Raw genomic sequence first — 18953 nt, forward strand, 5'->3', positions numbered from 1 at the left:
GAATAATGAAGACCTATTGTTATTTCTCGGCCACCCACTGTAATGATAGCAATAATTCATATTATGCTGATTAGCGCAGTGACGGCGGGGGGGGGGGGGGTAATGCTTTCCAAATGGCACGTTTTTTATTCTTCAGAGTCAGAAAATATTATGTTAATGAGGAACAGAGGCATGTTTCCACAGTGAGGTAACGTATGAGAAAACGAGCTTCTGTAGTGCCAAGGCCACCTCAGTGTGTTTTTAATGCACTAATAACTATTTCTGTATCTGTATAGAAAGGCAATTTGCAAAGTGATTGCTCATCAGCTGCTTCCTTGGAGCGCCGGCGCCTGGGCTCACAAAGCGCGCACACAACACACCTGTGTTTGTGTGTGTGTGTGTGTGTGTGTGTGTTTTTGTTTTTTGTTTTTTCATCAGTGTATGCACACCGTCGTCCTTCTCCAAGAGCCATCGTGGTGTGTGTGTGTGTGTGTGTGTGTGTGTGTGAGCGGCTTGGTAATGGAGGCCTGTAATTACTCCAGAGCCGAGCTGACAGCTCAGTATATCTCGGCTCCGATCAGGTAACTGACTTCATGCCATGGCCAAGACATGCCACTCAAGGCCGAGGGCAGGAAGTTCTTCCCAATTACCCAGCTCGCACTGCTCTCTGCCTGTTAGCGGTGACAGGGCTCCATCCTGACTTTGACACGGCTCTCGCTCGCTCTCTCTCTCTCTCTCTCTTAACCTCGATGGCAGTGTGATAGACGCTCCATCACAGTCTGTGCTTGTGTTTCTCTGTGTTTTCAGGCTCGTGTCTCTCAGAATGGGAACGTCGTCCTGTTTGTTCCAATGATCACAACAACTCCAGGAGAGCTGAAATGATTGGTTAATCTTGTGCCCAGCTTTTCCACTCGCAGCTGTTCTCTATTTTGTGTCATTGCACATGAAATACCTTCTGTTGTTGGTCGTTGGTCGGACAAAACAACATATAATGTTCACGTTACAGTAGTGGATGGACATGTGCGTTAAGTCACATTTTCTTTACAGCCTAACATCCTGCTGTATGTCGCACTGGTTTTACTGCTCGCCATTCGATGTCAGTGTCTGCAGAGTATAAACTGTTTGCACCGTATAGTGGGAATCAGAACGTCCGTGCCACATGATCTACTTTCTGCTAATTTCATAGCTGCTAGAATTAAAGTCGTGCAGCCATTAGAGTGTGACTTTGAGTTTAAACATACACTGAGGCGTAATAATCATGTTGATTGTGCCGAGTCCTTTGATTGAAATATTTTCTTTTTGGAATATTTTAATTAGACGTGTATTATCTGAGTTTGTTGCCGTCCTCAAGGTAAAAATGAAAACCTGAGCCTGTTTGGAAATTCACTGTGTGTGTGTGTGTGTGTGTGTGTGTGTGTGTGTGTGTGTGTGTGTGTGTGTGTGTGTCTGCCATGGAAGCTTATTAATCAAGAGAAAAAACTCAATTTGATACGAGAGAATTTCATTTGACCTTTTCTGGGCGTAAGTGGGTCTTGAATGATAAGTTCTCATGAAAGAGCATACATCAATAGATCCCTCCACCTTCTCCGCCTGTTTGTTGCCGTGGTTCGGAGATAGCTGCGGTGGCTGCGGCATACTGATGAGTCGCCGGCTGATTACGCCTAAAACTTCCCTCATGGTCCGTGTCAAGATACATTTGGGTCGAGTTGAGCCGTCATGCAGTTTGTATTAAGGAGAGTGTGTGTGCATGTGTGTGTGTGTGTGCTCTTTGAAGACGTACAATACAGACTCATTGCTTTATTTTTATTTTCTGATAGAATGGGCTCAACTGAAGTAAAGTAGAATTCATTTATTCATGTTAACGAGATGCTTTTTCACAACGAGCCTCAGTGAAATAAGTAAAGCGTCTTAAAGCCACATACACACACACACACACCTCCTGCATCTTCCCCTCATCTCATCTCTTCCTTTCCCGTTTCCAATATCCTTTCTTTCTTCAAGTCTCATATCACTTTTTCTGACATGGCTCTGTGTCTTTCTTTTTTTTTTTCCCAGAGAGATGGTATGAAGAGACGGAGCCCATATTGCGTTGGACGAGAGCCAGCTGTGTCAGGTACGGTATGCTACACTGACCTCGGCTTCCTGTCTATTTGTCAAATCGCTGCTCAGTCAGGGATGCAGCCTATTTCTGGTTTTAAAAGGCCTTTCATAATAGGTAGACACAGTGGTCCTGTATTTCTCTGCACTCAGAGGAGGCCGAGAACTGAAACTGAAACCCTGAGTAAAAGTTATTGTTGCCTCTGAGGTTCACCGCTTCAATCTTGCTGTTTAATGAAGCGGAGGTTTTATCAGCCTTGCATGCATTTAATTCTCCCGCGTTCCCTTTGTCATCAAAGGGAATTACCAAATGAATTATTGAAGAGAAAATATGGCATAACGTGCATCCCAGTTCCTCGTGTCACTTCCTCTCTCAGGTCTGTCTCCTCACGGGGTCGAGCAACATGCACCTGCAGTATTCTGTGTTTTTACCTGTGTAATAACAAAGTTTTTTTATGATATTTTTTGCAAGTTTATGAAAAATCAAAAAGCGAAATCTCTCATTTACAGAAGAATCCAGAGCCTTTGCTGCATCACTCCACAGATTGTGATCGTTCGCTTTAACTATCTCTGAGATTCGTCTCAAACCTGATTGGATGATTGATTGACTGTATAGACAGTCAGCCGGCTTCTCCTGTGCCACTCCAGATGCACCAGATGTTTTCCGTGATGCACAGTTTTGTTTGCTCTCTGAAAAGAGAAGGAAGAAGGAGAAGATTAGCGGCGTGTACCGCTGGGGATGTAAATCATTTCCACACAGAGACGGTGTTTTCCGTCTTTGATGGCTTCGTACAGACTCGCAGCAGTCAGAGTCGGCAGTGGGGAAGTAAATGATCAACCTTGACATGACCTGTTGTTTGTAAGGAGAAAGACACTGGAACAGGATCCTACTGCACCAAGTGTAAATACTGCACGCTGTGTTTCCCTCTGTAGTGGGAAGTGCAGCTGCTCAGTGGGCAAGATGCTAAATTAATGGATGTTTTAAACTAAGCTAAGATTTCTAACATTTTCATTTCACCATCAGCTGCAGGTCTTAACCATTAAACTGTATCTAACACACTGATTAGACTGAATTACGTTCAAATGGTTACGACAAATTGCTCGGTAAACTTCATTAGTATTTTTAGCAAATGGTGCAGAGGGAGACTGATGGTGCGGTCTGCTGTTGTGGTAGTTATCAGAGTGTCAGGCTCGTTCTGTCGGCACAGTCGAGCCAGGGATGATGGGACGAGGTCCGGAGGAAACATGGAGGCAGACACGAGTTTAGAGTTGGTGGTGTGACCTTTGGTTGGTGACATTTATTTTTCTGCACGGGGCTTTGTTTTTGTTTCCCGTGTTGCCTTCGCTGAAGATGTTGTTGTTGTTTTCTAGGTATATTCAGTTCAGTTCAATTCAATAAACTTTATTCGTAGACATTAAAAAACACACAACAAGACAAACTGTACACAGTAAGAAAAAACAAACAATGACACAAAGAAACAATCAATAATTGTGATATTATAATGAGAAAGACAGTAGCAGTAACAAACTTGGAAGAATGACATCACAGTATAGGTGCATATGACGTATATGAACATGGAATTTCAAGGTCAAAGGTCAAACTGAAACGTCTCTTGGCCATAACACAAAAATTCAAATGCTAATTATGACACAGTTTAATTGTCGGATGTCTGTAAGGATAAAACGACGTGATGGTATTTTATGTACCGCAAAAGGTCAAAGGTCAGCTTCACTGTGACATCACAATGTTCAAGTGCTGTGACTGAGGAACAGAGGGAGAGACTGTGTGGTTTCGTTGGTTCAGAGGCTGAAGCAGATTTGAGGTTGTGTAACTCCCGTGCTGTGAGTGAGACCAAACCCCTCCTGTAGTTCCCTCTTTCTCTCGTGGTCACAGGGTGTTAACGTCGCATATGAATGACACAAAAAAAAAAAAAAAACACAGGCTCATGACCTAATTATTAGAGAGGAGGAGAAAGCAGGAGTCCATTTGGCTTCTAGCAGCCGAGACCAGAGATGTATATATTCCAGTCTAATGGGATCAGGTAGAGTCATGGGTCTGTGTATTAATATTTCTAATACACGAGTGGGGTCGACTTTGGGTCGACTAAATGTTGGAATGGATTTAAATAGATCTGTCTCTGGGTCAGTGGTTTTTTTTCCTTCTTATTAACGATTCATCAGGTTTATGTCAGTTTAATCTGAACATGATCAGTGGTTCACAGTACACTATATTTTTATATATACTGTGTCTGTTTACAGACATGTTTATAATTTATAATATGAAGGAAATCACATGGGACTGCAGCACAGCAGTGGAATATTAAAGAGGCTAACAAGACCAAAATACTCTGCCTTAAGGCGCCAGTAGGGGTCAAGCTCCAGAGATCCTGCATTTCCCATAATGCAACTCAATAGCATCCGCCTGGTAAATGCCTGCATCTTTCGAACTCCTTGTCCCCAGTTTGTGACGCAGGCTGATGACATCACTACACTTAGGTCAATACAGCAGTTCTCACAGGCGCAGTAATACTCGTGTGTAAAACTGGTAGAACTTCAGTATTAAAGCTGCAGTGTGTGATTTTATTTTTATTCTGTCTTGTGCCACAGTGACCGCGAGTTCTCCTCGAAAAGCGAGAGGAAATTCAGCAGCTTGCGGTTTGCTCTTGGTCATTTGAAAGGTCTGCATCATGCATCTTTAAATGAGACATCAAGAACAGCTTCCCGCTTCTCTGTCCTCCCTCTGTGTGTGTGTCTCTCGCTGCCCTGCCGGTGTCTGCTGCAGCCCGCAGAGACACAAACAGTTAGCATACATATGTCCCATGCTCCATGCAAGCTAAAGTTCACATCCCCTGCATATGCGCACTTCCTTAGCGCCACAGGCGAGGACACTGTGGAAAGGTCACCTTTCACACTGAGTAAATGAAGGAAATTGCTGGCTTTTCGCCTCCCCTCGCCGTACTGTTTTTAGCCACTGCTGAGCATTAGTGGCTGCTGCTTACTCCCACTCACCTAATCACCACTCAGCATGCCAAATTAATACATGAATCATATTACTAATCTGCATATAATTTGCATTTTCTAGCCTTGAAGAGTATTTTAACATGATGTCATTTTTAATTGCAGCAGCTCTGCAGCCAGACACATTGTGTTTCCAGCTGTATTATGATATCCAAAGCTCTAATCACGCTGAAATTCCAGTTTCTAAACCCATCAATGAGGAAAGCTTCAAGATGAAATTATTCTCAGTGGTGGTAGCCTAATTGAAATACAACCGATTTTCAGTGGGGATGTGGATGATGGTAAATTGGGCAGCGGTTTGTTTTTCGAAAGCTGCATCTAATCACATACTACTGGTATGGCTTTAATTTCCATCGCCACACAAGTTGCATTGAGTAACATGAGTGTAAAATCTGAGCGCGCACTTCATGGTGAAATATTCAGTGGAAAGGACGGGATGTGTTGATGGGCCTTGGGGCGGAACTGTCTCTATCTCAGAGGCTTCTTTGAACTCCTTCCCAGATCAGGGCTCCAGAGGTTACAGCAAATTCTGTATGAAGATATATATATTTATTTATATATATATATATGTGTGTGTGTGTGTGTGTGTACACAAAACAGTTAAAAGGGAGTCCATTTTGCAGCACTTTATCCAACACTTTCATTTAGAGAATTCACTTAAAATATTCAATCAACCCATGAGATAATTTTATAAGTCATAGGATTTGATTTCTTTCTTTTTCTTATCTGGTTAGTGAAATAGAAACTACACAGAGACACTGTGATGAATTATATCCAACACGCTTTAGTAGTGTTAGTGAAGTAGGTCTGTGACGCAGATCCAGATAGAAGGGTGTAATGTACTAACATGATTTAACTTCCTTTATGAGGCTTCTTCTCACAGGGTGAAGAAATGAGTGTCTTTGTCTTGCTGCTCAGCTTATTAACTCTTAACTCATTGTGATTCGCTGAATTTCGGGTCAGGAATGTGAAATCCATTATGGGAAATGTACTTTAGTTTGTTTTAGCCTCAAAAAAGGAGTTAAACTGAACTGAGAATGTTTTTCCAGCTCTATCCAGTTTCAAAGGCACTTGATTTAGCTGCGAAATGGTTTTTATTTCATGTTTCTATCGGCTTCAGAGGCTGAGGAGTAATAAAGGTTTTAGTGAACATAAAGTTTGTCAGAAAAGCCTCAGGTTTCAGGAGGTTGTTTTCAAACAGTGCTGAGTTTTAGGATGTTTCTTAATGGGATAATTATTGTGTCAAGAAGGGTCCCATGCAGGAAGATTTTAGATTATAGACTAATCTTAGCATCAGAATTTATTTTTGTTTATATCTGCACTAAACTCAAAATACTGGCTTTGATTTCATCATAATGCTGCATAACAGATTAGTATGAATTTCAGTAATAGATGGATCCATTTCTCACCCAGCTCGAGTGTTAGTCTACCACCGCGGTGACGGGCTAATTGAACAGTACACGCTAGAGACCCAGCTGCAGGCGCTATTTGCATAGCTTCATCATAATTTATCAAAGACACCTCAGCAGGCGCTTCGTCATGTTTCAGGAGCGATTTCTTCCATCTTTTTTCCCCATGAATACATTAACACCGCCGGCTCGTACGTCTTTCCCCCGTCTGCCCTAGCGCCGAGCGGCTGTCGCCCCAAATGAAGTGCAAACGCGAGGGTCGCAGTTTGTCACGCGTGGTTTCCCCGGCGCTGTGTTCAGCGTGAACCACGGCCAACCACGGTGAGATATCGGCCTGAGCCCGGCAAACGGCAGTGAGTTATTTGACAGGGCGGTGAGATATCAGGGAGCACAATGCTTAATACAGTCATGAGGAAGCCTCGGAGATGAACGTCTCTCTGTCTTCACACAGTTGTTGTAACTCATTAGTGGATTTCTTTCGTCAATCAATCACGGTTGAATTATTGTGGGTCATTAGGGACGTAAACCCTGAATGCTGGCCTCCGGGGGAAATCCATTTTGGTGCAGTGGGAGGTGAATGGCTGATGAATGGGAGAGTGTGTGTGTGTGTGTGTGTGTGTGTGTGTATGAACTCTCTACAATCAAGTGCACATGATTCACAAAATGGATTTCCACTCTCATCATCAACGGACGTGATAGAAAAAAAAATAGAAGAAGCTGCAATTTATTTTTCGCATTAATGGCGCCACCATCTTGCAGCACTTTAACCTGTGACATCACAGGGTTGGTTGGCCCCCCCAGCAGCGGGACAGCAGCAGGGATAGGGCAGTAAAACGCTCCAGCCAGGCAGAGACAGGGAAGAGACAGGTAGGGCGTTTAGCAACCTGCAGAAACCGGCAGCTGCAAAGACATCAACTTATAACCACACCAAAAAAAAAATCAGTATTCACCATCTGTCCCAGACACGTAGCTGTTTGATGTGAACATCATCACTGGCTGCAGTAACGTTCCACAAGCGTCTGTCTGGGGGTCTCTCTCTCTCTCATTGAACACATCTTTGACTTCAAACGTCCCGCAGCCTAAAGCTTTCCATAGCGTCTCTGCAGCATACGATGATCTGATGGAAGCTTGGCTGTTCCATGTATCAGCCCAAAATGACAGAAATTAAAGCTCCTCTTCAGACACGTTTTGAACGTTTTAAAAATCATCTGTGATTAATGTTTTGTTGAACGTGGTTTTTCCTCCACAAAAGCTGTTCACTTCCTCATTGAGAAATCTTTCCATAGGAATGCTCGCTAGATGGCTCGTTAGAAATTATGAAAATAGATTTGCCATATCTGTGGTTTTAACAACTCCTTAAAATCAGATTCTAGGCAAGGTGGTTCTTCTAGTATATTGTATTTTTGTCAAAACAAGCACGTTTCACATCTCTTTCAGTGGCTTTGATTATCAGTGAAAATAGTAATTTATCCCCAGAGATAGAAGATTGATTGACTTGTATTTTTCCTATTAAATGTCACTTATTTCAATCTAAACTACCTCAACAATGGCAGCTTCTGTGGTTACACTGAACGAGCTGTATTTGAACTGCTGGCAGATTTACAGGCAGGAAGACAGCAACACACAAACACAGATAGACTGCAATTTCGGAGCAATGATAAAACTATTAGGCCTTTATTACATGGTTGACTCGCTCACTGACTGGCATTGTTTGGCATTATTCCATTTCAAATGGTCTATTTGTGATTATGGCATGGGAACAACAATAAGGCCTCTTAAAGTGTCTTCAGATCAATGAAGTGAGTCTTTTATAAGCTTTCCAAACATCACAGCGGGAAAGGGCAATCTCAGAAGATTATACTTGTCAGATTAAATGAAACTGTGGTGGGGTTTCAATTGGCGAGCAGCGAGAGGCTGCCGATTCAAACAATAACGTCTCACCGCTTTGAAAGGAGAAGCCTCTGTGGATGCATCTCACAGCTTTTCTTTGGCCATGCACGAGTTGATTTATAAAGTGTGTCTGGGTTCAAACAAGTGCTCTGTCGGATGAAAGGGTGATTAATTCAAGACTGGGTTATTTGTCTTGGCTTGACACATGAATCACAGCAGCTCCCCCCTGAGGACCTCACCTGCAGCTGCTGATGTAGAAGATTTCAAATCATATCTTGTATCGACCGGGGCTGAGGGTCACGCCGGGGTCAAGCAGTAAATGCAGATTAATCCATCATTTCACTCGTTGATGTGCTGGCGGTTTCAGCTCTGATGGCATCAGCTGAGCTGCCAGTGCAACCTCATTGTATGTCTGCATGTATGTATCACCCATCACCTAATGTCATTATGGAAATAACAGGTCAGGACCCATGTAAACAACAGTTGCCGCCTTTTTCAACAGGCCCACACAGCGTTAGCTACCGTAGCAACCATGAATAACAGAGTTCAACATTTAGAGGGGCTCATCATGCTGTCTAGTTGGTATTCCAATGGAAAAATCTTAGCTAGCAAGCTAGGCTAACAAGCTCCCACTTAGAAAATGAAAGCTACGCACCTCACCTTGCTAACGTTAGCCCTGATTCAGTTTGTTTTATCTACTTTCATCAGCAGCTCCCACACACTTACTACAATGTTTGTTGTATTACAGAAAGGAGAGGATGTAGCTCCTGTTAGCTGCCTCTCTTTCATGGTTTCCATGGGAGTCATGAAGTAATGGAGAGGGAGGTATTTTTAGTTTCCGCCTACACAGATGACAAACAATTTGCATTACTGTACCACCATTGTCAGCTGGTGCCAAAGAGAGGAAGGGGACATTGTCATTTATAATAAATGTACATCAATGATAAACTTCTTTTCAGTAATTACACATTTTTAACCAAAGTCACACCACAACCACAGTTATACGAACTCACTTAGTGAGTGTGTTGGCTTTACTGAGCCTAACTTCCTGGTGTGTGTGCGGCTCACTGTGATCTGTGGAGGTGGAGGCTCGTATTTTTAGGTTTTTGAACAAGTTGAGAACATCAGAGAAAGCTGGAGACTACAGAGAGAGTACAGAGCAAAAAAACAGTATTAGTATTTTTTTAGTCTCTAATTCCAATAATTCTTTCTGGATTATGAAAATAGGATTAATGAAATGTTCTCTGATGAGGAATATTGTATTTGCTTGTCTGGCAGAACTGACAGAACGTCCAGTACCTCTTCTTTCTGTGTGGCTTTGTCCTCTGTTAAACTCGTCTTCTCACCCTGAGCAGGTTAAACAAATCGAAAGCAGTCCTTACAAATATCAATAAGATCAATCAATGAGTCTGATCTTAAGCCAGGCTGTGCAGAGGCAGTACCTCCCACAGCTCAGCTGCACTGTTTAACCTGGACTGTAAAGTGGGCTGGACACGCCGTATGATTACCCCAGAGGTTAAACCATGGTCACTTCCTGTTTGCTTCCTGTTTGCAAGGTTAATATCTGTGAGAGGTTCGGCGAATCTTGTTTACACCGGCCTTTGAACCTGGTAAAGCTCAGTGCAGTACAGACCAGTGCAGTGCTTGAGCACTGTTTTCTGTCTAGTGGTAAAACATATCCACTTGAGCAGAGAGCCCCGCCGGTTTCTACCAGTCAGAGCACCTCTTGACAAATGAAGGTTTCATTTAAAGTGAAGGTCGCAAGCTTCTTTTGTTTTGAAATCGGTGGAGTGAATCCCCCCTCTCCGAGTTGTATTTCACTCTGCTGCTAATTTAAAGTTTTTGGCTGACACATCCTTGTGAGGCGTCCATAAGCAGTCAGTCACCAGCATGAGCTGTCTGCAGCTTTAACCACCTCTGCTTTGTCAGTTCACATTCCGACAGACATGAAACCAATAGGATAAAACAGAATAGAGGTTTTTATTTGGTTCGGTTTGTTTTCCTCCTCAACCCCTGGGCCTAAAGGCGTTCGTTCGCTTCAACCGAAGTTCCTTCTAAATGGATCCACAGCGTGTGAATCCCCCTCTCCGAATACCACTCCATCAGATTTTTTTTATCTGAAACCAGCAATCCAAAAAGCAACGCCCACTCCACGCAGCGATTCACCGGGTGTGTGGAGGTGGTTAAGAAGGAAGGAATGAACTCCTAAGCTCTTGTTTCTCAGTCTTTACACAACTAATTACTGTCACCTTTTGTACAATTGACTTCAACAGTGAATGCCTTCAGGGGAAATGTTGTCCGAAAGTGTGCGTTGTTTTCTCCATATTTCGATTTTTATTGCACCTTGCCCCTCAGGGTTTTCACCCCACCTTTGACAGGGTATTTGCATGTCTTTGAAAGTCTTAAAAAAAAAACATTAAATTTAGCTTTCTTCAGGGCACCGGGAAGTCTTAAACTTTAAACCTGTTGGCAGCAATCCTAGTCACAAGATGTTTTTGTAACAGAGCAGGCTGCCAGGAGACAACACCTTTAAACTAAAGGTGGGCTGTGGGAGGCAGCTCAGTCCTTTTTTTGTGGAGCTTCAGTTTCAGCACCATCAGACATTTCACTTCTGTTAGCCGCAGTAGCTAGGATCCACTCATCCACTCATAACGAACAAGTGTTGGTTTATGCAAAAACTTAAATCTATATAAATGAAGAAGTCATTTTTCTTAAGTTAATCCATCCATCTGTTTTCTTATCCCATCTCTTGTTTGGGTCCAGGTCGCTTTAAAGGAGCAATTTTTTGTTTGTTTTGCTGTCGCTACTTAGCCTGCGTTAGCATTACTTACCAGTCTTATAGAAATGTAGCAGGTTCAGCATCAAACTTCTTTCCTTTACTCAACAAGAGCTGTCTCCAAAGGTGGAAAGAAACACCGACGTTAGCTTTCGTCTCCATCGCATCTTTTCTTCTACTGAAGTTAGCATGCTAACCGGCTAGCCCCGGCCTGTCTTATCACTTTCCGATACCGAGTCACTGTAGCCTCCAATCTGCCCTGGAGATGTAGTGCTGCTCAGAGGACGTATTATAACCTCTTTTATTATAAAGACAACAATGGCCGAAACTTTTGTCAAGCGACAGTCACCACGACCTCGTCAGAGAAAACTTACAATCAGCCCCTTTATTATAATTGATAATTGATCGTTAGGAATTGTTATCATGAGTAATGAAAAATGTGGTATAATAAAGAATCGTCGCCCATCCGTCATATTTTCATGTCTTTCCTGGTATGACGCTTTTACCTTTTAAATGTTGTGAGTGAGTGGTCCATTGGTCTGTCCAACACCTTTGTCCAGTGCCTCAACAACTACTGGCCAGATTGACATTAAATTGGTTATTGATTGGTTTTGTCTCTAGAGGGCCATTCCTAATGATTGTGTTGATCACCTGACCTTTTCTCTAACAGCTGTCAAGTCTAATTTACCCGTTAACAAACACCTTAGTCCAGAGTGAGGAACCTCACCTACTTGCCAGACAGTAGGTTGTTTGTTCCCTTCCATGTTATTGTATTGTAGGTGTAAATGAACCTTGCAGCTTCAAGAGGCCACTCACTTGGCTTTTCACTGAACATAAGCTTGCCAGAGGTTAATGTGCACCGGTGGACACACTGATGTTTGAGGTTGTCTGTTGACAACAAGGTGTCAAGGTGAAAGTGTTTGAAAATGAAAATGTTTTTTCATGCAGCTACCTTCAGTGAATCCATTTTACGTTCTCTGCTCCTCTTGCACAGTAAATCTCCTTTGGCCACTTCTGCTTTGACCATTTACCTCCCCTCGCTTCTCTCTTACACCCCCCACTCTTTGCATTTCCTGGAGGTGTCTTCACACACGCAAGTCGGACACTACGCCTTTGAACAGTGTGTTTGATGTTAGAAATTAGCCAGAGTGTGTGGACTGTGACGTTTTTCTCCTAACCCAAATCCTTTAGTCTTTTGTATATTCACTGAGCGATTGCATACTCTTAACCATGCATGACTTTGATAAAGCTAAACTCTGCAGATGAATAGGCCCTCCCTCCACACACTGACAGTACACTTCATAAGGGAGCTTTTATGCGCTGCAATGTATTTACTCCAATGTGGGAGCTTGGACTTTGGCACAATAGTGTTTTGATGCCGCATAAAATTAGAACTAGGTTCAAAAGGCAGGATTTTCTGTGGCCATTTATCACGTCTGCCTTTATCAACTAGGTCATTTTTCTTTTCTTTTCTTTTCTTTTCTTTTTTTTGAACGCGAGGGGAAGAGAGAAAGTAAAAAGGAAGCGAGAGAATAGAGCAGAGTGAGAAAGAAAGCGAAGGGAAAATGAGGTAAAAGATGAAGGGAATGACAAAGAAAGAAAGGGTGCTGTGTGTGTGTGTGTGCGTGCGCATGTGTGTGTGTGTGTGTGTCCTCGTCCATGTTCGTTTGTGAGTTTCGGTTTCTCCGCTACCGTCTTGGCAAACATGTTGACATTCACTTTTACATTTTGGAACATTTCTGTTTCTGCTGCTTCGACTGAACTGGAGAAGAAAAGAAAAGTCAAAACTTTCAAAGTTCTGCCCTGAACTATTTCTCTGGACGTAAGCACTCCACCACACATGCTTACTCTCCACTCCTATCCGTGGGAGGAAAGCCTTTGTAGCCATCTCTGGTGGCTCAAAGTGGGTTGCATAGCATACTAAGTACTTTGTGTCGGTGGTATGTTATGTAAAAGTAATTGTAGGGCTAATTTCGGTGTAAAGGGGCTTTTGCTGTGGCACAGATGTGGGCATGCGTACACACACTTTTAGTTGAAGTGACACTTTTTCTTGCAGTAATTTAAACACAGACTGGAAATAGACTGACAAGAGAAAAACCAGCGGGAAATATCAAGCTTAGACTCATCACAGGTTGCTATCCAAACCACGGCTTTTCCAGTGTTGGCAAGTCAGATCCAAGAGACAGTGTGTAGTTGGCCAAAGTGTTCAGTCTAATTGCTTGAAAAGTGACTGATGATTAATCAAGTTTGAGAAAATACTAATTACCTATGACTAATTTCAGCTCTAGTTTTCTTGTTAATGATTACAGGAGATATTTACAGCAGGTAAGAATAAGAACCATGTCATGTCATGTCAGGCTGATTGTGGTTGAATGTCAGCACACTGTGGTGTGTGTTTTGGCACCTGTATGGCTGTCAGTTTCGGTTTGGTTTTGTGGATGTGGACTCGTTTGTGGGTGTGAATCAGCTCCACTCTGTCACACTGTTGCCACACAATCAACAGAGGTTGATTTTCCAGAAGTCCTGACGGCTGGTTTTAAGGCTCAGTTTCTGAATACAGGCTGTGTGCATTTCTCTGTGGACTGAGGCTTTGATACTTTCACAGTATTAATATAGAAGCTAGAGCTGATCTATAATCACACTACACATGGACACAGACCTTTACACTGGAGGAGCTTTAAGAATCAAATTACCTTTATTGGACAAGTATGTTTGGACAATAACATATAATATATATACAGTATATGTGTAAATCTGTGTGAAGGTCAAGCTGTCACTGTTAAATGTGTGTACAAGGTTACAGCAGCGCAACAGTGCTGTTCTGTAATGAATCTTGTAGAGGTTGTGTAAATGTACGTTATGTGCATTTAACACAGGTAGATACAAACAGGTATTTGGTGTGTTTGATTCTGGCACGTCATCTGTGTTGCGTCCACTAACCAGGCGAGCTGGATTCACCTGCCTGGGTTTGTATAACCGGCGCCTGATTGATGGATAGGTGCTTAATTCAACCTGAGAATGAAATTCACTTGTCACAGTCATAGCTGCCCCCTTTCACAATGGCTCATCCTGTTACAGCATAAGAGCACGTAACATATCATTCATAGAAACACCGTGTCCTCCTCCTCCTCTGCTCTCTCCTCTGTAGCACTGTGTTTCAGAGAGGCAGGCATTTATTTTCTGTTTGTGAGCAGCCAGAAAAGAGAGGAGTTCAAGGACTCAACAAGGGCTCAGGTCCCCAGGGGCCCCCCCAGAGAGACAATGATGACTCTCCTCCCATCCACCCACACACACACACACACACACACACACACACACACCCACCTACCTGCCTCCTTCCTGTCCTCCATTTTGACAGCGAGCAGCGAGGTCCGCTCTGACCTTGCAGCGATGGCAAATGTGCACCGAGCCGCTCCTGCAGAAACGCCTGCAGCCGATGAACCAACAGCCGGGACGTGCACGAACACACACCGACACGGCCTCATATACACATCCAGTCATGCGCTAACACACACACCCAAAGAGTACATCTGCAGTGGGATACGGTTTCTAGGCCCCCCCCACGGGAGCTCCCTATCATCACAGGGTCCAGCAGTCAACATAACCCCTAGACAGCTCAGCCATTCAGCGCTCCCTCCTCTCCTCTCCCTCCCCGCCCATCACACCTTCAGCATAATAAGTCTCTGCAGCAGTCTCACCGTGGCACCGTGTGACCCTTTCAGTCATCAGCGGCGTAACCCCACCCCCCACCCCCCACCGCTGCTCCTGGGCGAGACCACTTTGCAATCTGCCTGCCGCCTGCGACGCCGCGCTGCCGTTCGCTCTGTTGTTTATTTATGACCCCTGGCCCTTGAGTGAAGGGCATTATGAAAGGGATTACACAGCCAAACGGCTTGGCGCACACCCCACTCTCATTACTAACAGCTTGTCCAGGAAGATAGGGGCGGACTCAGACAGGGAGGGAGAGATTATGGAGGTGCTGGACTGTTTGATCGCTCTGTAAACTGAATGTATGCACTCTCGCCGGGAGAAGAGGTTTGTTTTTCAAGGGACACCTGAAAATGCGCAGTGCAGTGGGGGCTCCCGTCGCGAATGTGGCTGTGATAGAAGTGGAAATGACAAAAGGGACTCCAGAGCCCCGGCTGCCAGGAAGGACTGAACGCCCGGAGAGAAGTTTAGAGGAGCCGGTATGAGGAGGAGGAGGAGGAGGAGGAGGGAAGGTGATGCCGCGAGGGCTGAGTTTTTTCTCACCTTTGCATGCTCATTCACCGTAGCAAAAGCTTGAGGTGCAACAAACCTGCCACACACACAGAGCAGTGAGAGTCAGACCCTCGTATTGTCTCCGTATTCATGTTTAAAGCAAAGTGAAGAAGATGAAGATGAAGATGGAGCGGTGAATCGAGCTCCCTCTTCACCACGAGGAGGAAATTTATCTCCAGACACCAAAACTGTTTTTGTAAACATGTGTTTAACATGAGAGTCTGAGGATTGACTCACTTTTGGAGCCGCCCCAAGTGGCCGTTAGAGGAACTGCAGAGGTTTCCCGCTTGATCTTTACGTATTAAAAAAGGGGCAGAAAGTTTCAGATTTCTCCCTCTAATGACTATATTTTGTTCTTGTTGGAGAAATTTACGCAACTTTGGTCTTTTTTGACCATATTTCAGGAGCCACTGGCCGAGTCCAAGGTTTACGGCGCTCAAGGCCGGAAACAAGGCTGCCGCTGAGAAGTTGACATTTGAGAAATAGAAAGTTTCCACCTGACAGGGCGCACAAAAGAGGACGGCCTTGTACATGTTGGCAGATTTTCCTTTTCGAGCCATTTCAATTTGGCAGCTTTCATGTGCACACACACACACACACACACACACACACACACACACACACACAGTATGTTAAAACAGCACAGCACTCATCAGCACAGTGTTAAATGGCTGCTGTTGATGAATCAGGAAGGTGTGAGCTGAGATTTAAATCCTCATATACAACACGTATTTCAAATAAAGGGACTTGTGAGTGTGTGTGTGTGTGTGTGTACATGAGGCAGAGAAGTTATGTTACAAATCCTTTATATTGTTTTGACTATGCTGGCATTCAGCTTTGATATAAATCCACCAGGCGAGAGAGTGATGTTATATACACAGAGATTAGAGATCAGAGAGGGTGTAAAGGTGTGTGTGTGTGTGTGTGTGTGTGTGTGTGTGTGTGTGTGTGTGTGTAGGTGGCTGTGATGTGTGCTGGCAGTAGGTGGGTGTGCTCAGTACAGTAACGGTACATTAAAGTAAATGGGCAGCACTAGTTTTACCTTTTGAATGCTACCTGCTGTAACGCAGGGTTAGTCTCCTTCCCTGTGACCGGCTGCTTCAGTCGTCCAGCGTCCCTGTTTTCCGCGGTAGGTTACCATGGGACCCTCCGCTGGCGACGAGCTCAAGGACAGAGCCGGGTATCAAAGCGTACAGGAGGTGTGTGGGATCTCCTACCTCCCTCCATTTTTTTTTTTCTTTTAACACACTCACTTGTTCCAGCTCCCCTGCTTCAAGTCAAAGAGCGTTACTTGGCTTGGTTCAACGGGAGCTGACAGCGCCAGAAAATCAAGACAAGTCTCTCCCTCTCACTTTTCCTGGGTGTGATCGATGCGTGCACGTGTGACCTTCAGCTCCGAGGCAGTAGTCGGCCATCACACCCCGCTCTGTATCTCAATAAAAAGAAGAGGCGCCACTCTGCGTCTCATCTGTCCTTGCAAGAATCCTCCTTCATGCCGATAATATTATTTTACCGTCAGAAAAGGAGGAAGAATCAGAGTTAGCTTGCTTAATGCAGACGGAGGCAGCTGTGGATAAAAGATGCTGGCACTCATTCATTTATAGATCAGTGCAGACTTGAGTTTTTTGATGCAGATTTAAATGCATATACTACTTGGAAAATTCATTATTTCTCTGTATATATTTCCTCAGTCGCTCTCTGTCAGTCTTTTCCTTTAGTGAAATGTAATGACATACCATTTCACGAGAAAATAAATGGGCTCCAAACAAACGGCCGCTTCGTTCCAGGACCACTTATTGCCGTGCCAAACACGATAACACTTATGAAATGAACATGCAGACAGCGACGATGAATAGATTCCCTGCTCAACTGGATGTGCATGTGTGAAGCGTATCTGGACAGCTACTGTCAATTTGACAACACACGTGCTGCAAATACATACAACACAACCAAATACAGAAAATCGCTGCAAGTAGCACAGACGACAACGGAAGGTGTTTCCAGGGGACACAAAAAAGTGACGAACCCGGCTGGACTGCACTTGCATGGAACGTTTTATAATCAAAGATACTCAACTGTCTCGCTGGGGTCATCACTCTTGTGTGCTACTTGCAGCGATTTTCGTTATTTGGTTGTGTTGTGAGTATTTGCAGCACGTGTGTTGTCAAATTGACGAAGATGTTTCCTGTCTTTGCTTTTCTTTTGTCTGTTTTCTTAAGTTGCAGTGCGTTAAACTCTCAGGGCCACCGTAGAAATCACATTATTTTAGAGCCATAAATTCATCACATTCATACACAGAAAAGCCATTAACTTCTTAAGCATAATTAACACCCACTCACTTATTATTTCTCCATACCAGAACACTGAAAATCCTCTGACATATCTGTGAACTCAGACAACAGCCCGGAGCAGTGTAAACATGTGTTTAAATCTACGTCATGAGCTAATCTGCCGAAAGGCTTTTGGTATAAGATATTTGCACAAAAATAACTTGAATAAAATCAACTTACTTATAATATTAGGATTTTCTGATGTAAGTGGTTAAAAGGAATCTCTAAATATCAGCCTATTTAAAATGTAATTAAAAATTTAATATGGAAATGCTATAAAATATTCAGTGATAGTTCATGCGTTGTATCACTCCAGCTATAAGCCCTTCATCTAAGAAGGTTATTGTGCATGAAATGAGAGGAGTGAGTAAAACAAGCCTGGGTGAATAGAAGTGAAAATCATCTGCCTCACAGTGTAATGACCTGCCTTCCTACGCCTGTGTAATTTAACGCCGGCTCTGCAGGACACACTTTGTGCTCATGTAACATATACTGCTTTACATGTAGGGTCATGTAAGCTGTTAATGAGTCGGGCACTGACGAGGTTTTGAATAGTAATTCCTTTTTCTCGAAGGGGAAAGTTTGCTGTCAAAGCAAACAGCCGTCATCTTTGACGATGATGCGCGTGTAATTGTAACTCCCACTCACAGGTGAGTTTATAAAGTGCATCCGCACAGGTGTTGTCACTTTATTTTCATACACAGAATCTGCTGTTTTGGCAGCAGGCAGGAGGGAAAGTACGAGTTTAAATAATAACATTCATTATGGCTCTGTGCTCTTTAAAAAGGCCGTGACAGTGACATTGAGCCAGCTTGAACAATATGACCCTGAACTTCAGCTGTCATTCTTTTTATCATCATATCATTATTATCCTGTATTATTTGTAATTTACAGCTTTCATACCATGTGGAAATGTCCTCCACCGACTGAGAGCTTGTTAACCTGTTGAAATGAGACACATTCTTATTTGACCTGAGCGTAGGTTTAATTAGCGCATTCATACAGGTGTTTTCAGACCCAAACAGACCTGAGAATACATGGAATCAGCCGGGGCGAGTGAAGTCACCTGTGTAGGTGTAGCACGTGTGTGCAAGGCCTTTAAAGTTACAGCCTGTGTCTGCAATCCATCACTTCTCCCTAGAAAGTCCAGTATATATGGAGTTCACCAGTTTTTAGTGCTGTCTGATTATGTAG

At 43.6% G+C, this 18953-nt stretch overlaps 1 protein-coding gene across 1 annotated transcript in view; it reads left to right on the plus strand.

The window, feature by feature from the left end:
• The window catches only part of LOC111222736 (beta-1,3-galactosyltransferase 1-like), a 95370-nt gene that overhangs the window by 44051 nt on the left and 32366 nt on the right, over window positions 1-18953 (plus strand). Inside the window, exon 2 of the mRNA XM_022746567.1 lies at window positions 2035-2092. The gene's annotated coding sequence lies outside the window, so the exon portion shown is untranslated. The remainder of the gene's footprint in view (window positions 1-2034; window positions 2093-18953) is intronic.

This window comes from Seriola dumerili, unplaced genomic scaffold (assembly GCF_002260705.1).
Source record: "Seriola dumerili isolate Sdu_G_001 unplaced genomic scaffold, Sdu_1.0 BDQW01000105.1, whole genome shotgun sequence".
In the NCBI taxonomy this organism is placed as follows: domain Eukaryota; kingdom Metazoa; phylum Chordata; class Actinopteri; order Carangiformes; family Carangidae; genus Seriola; species Seriola dumerili.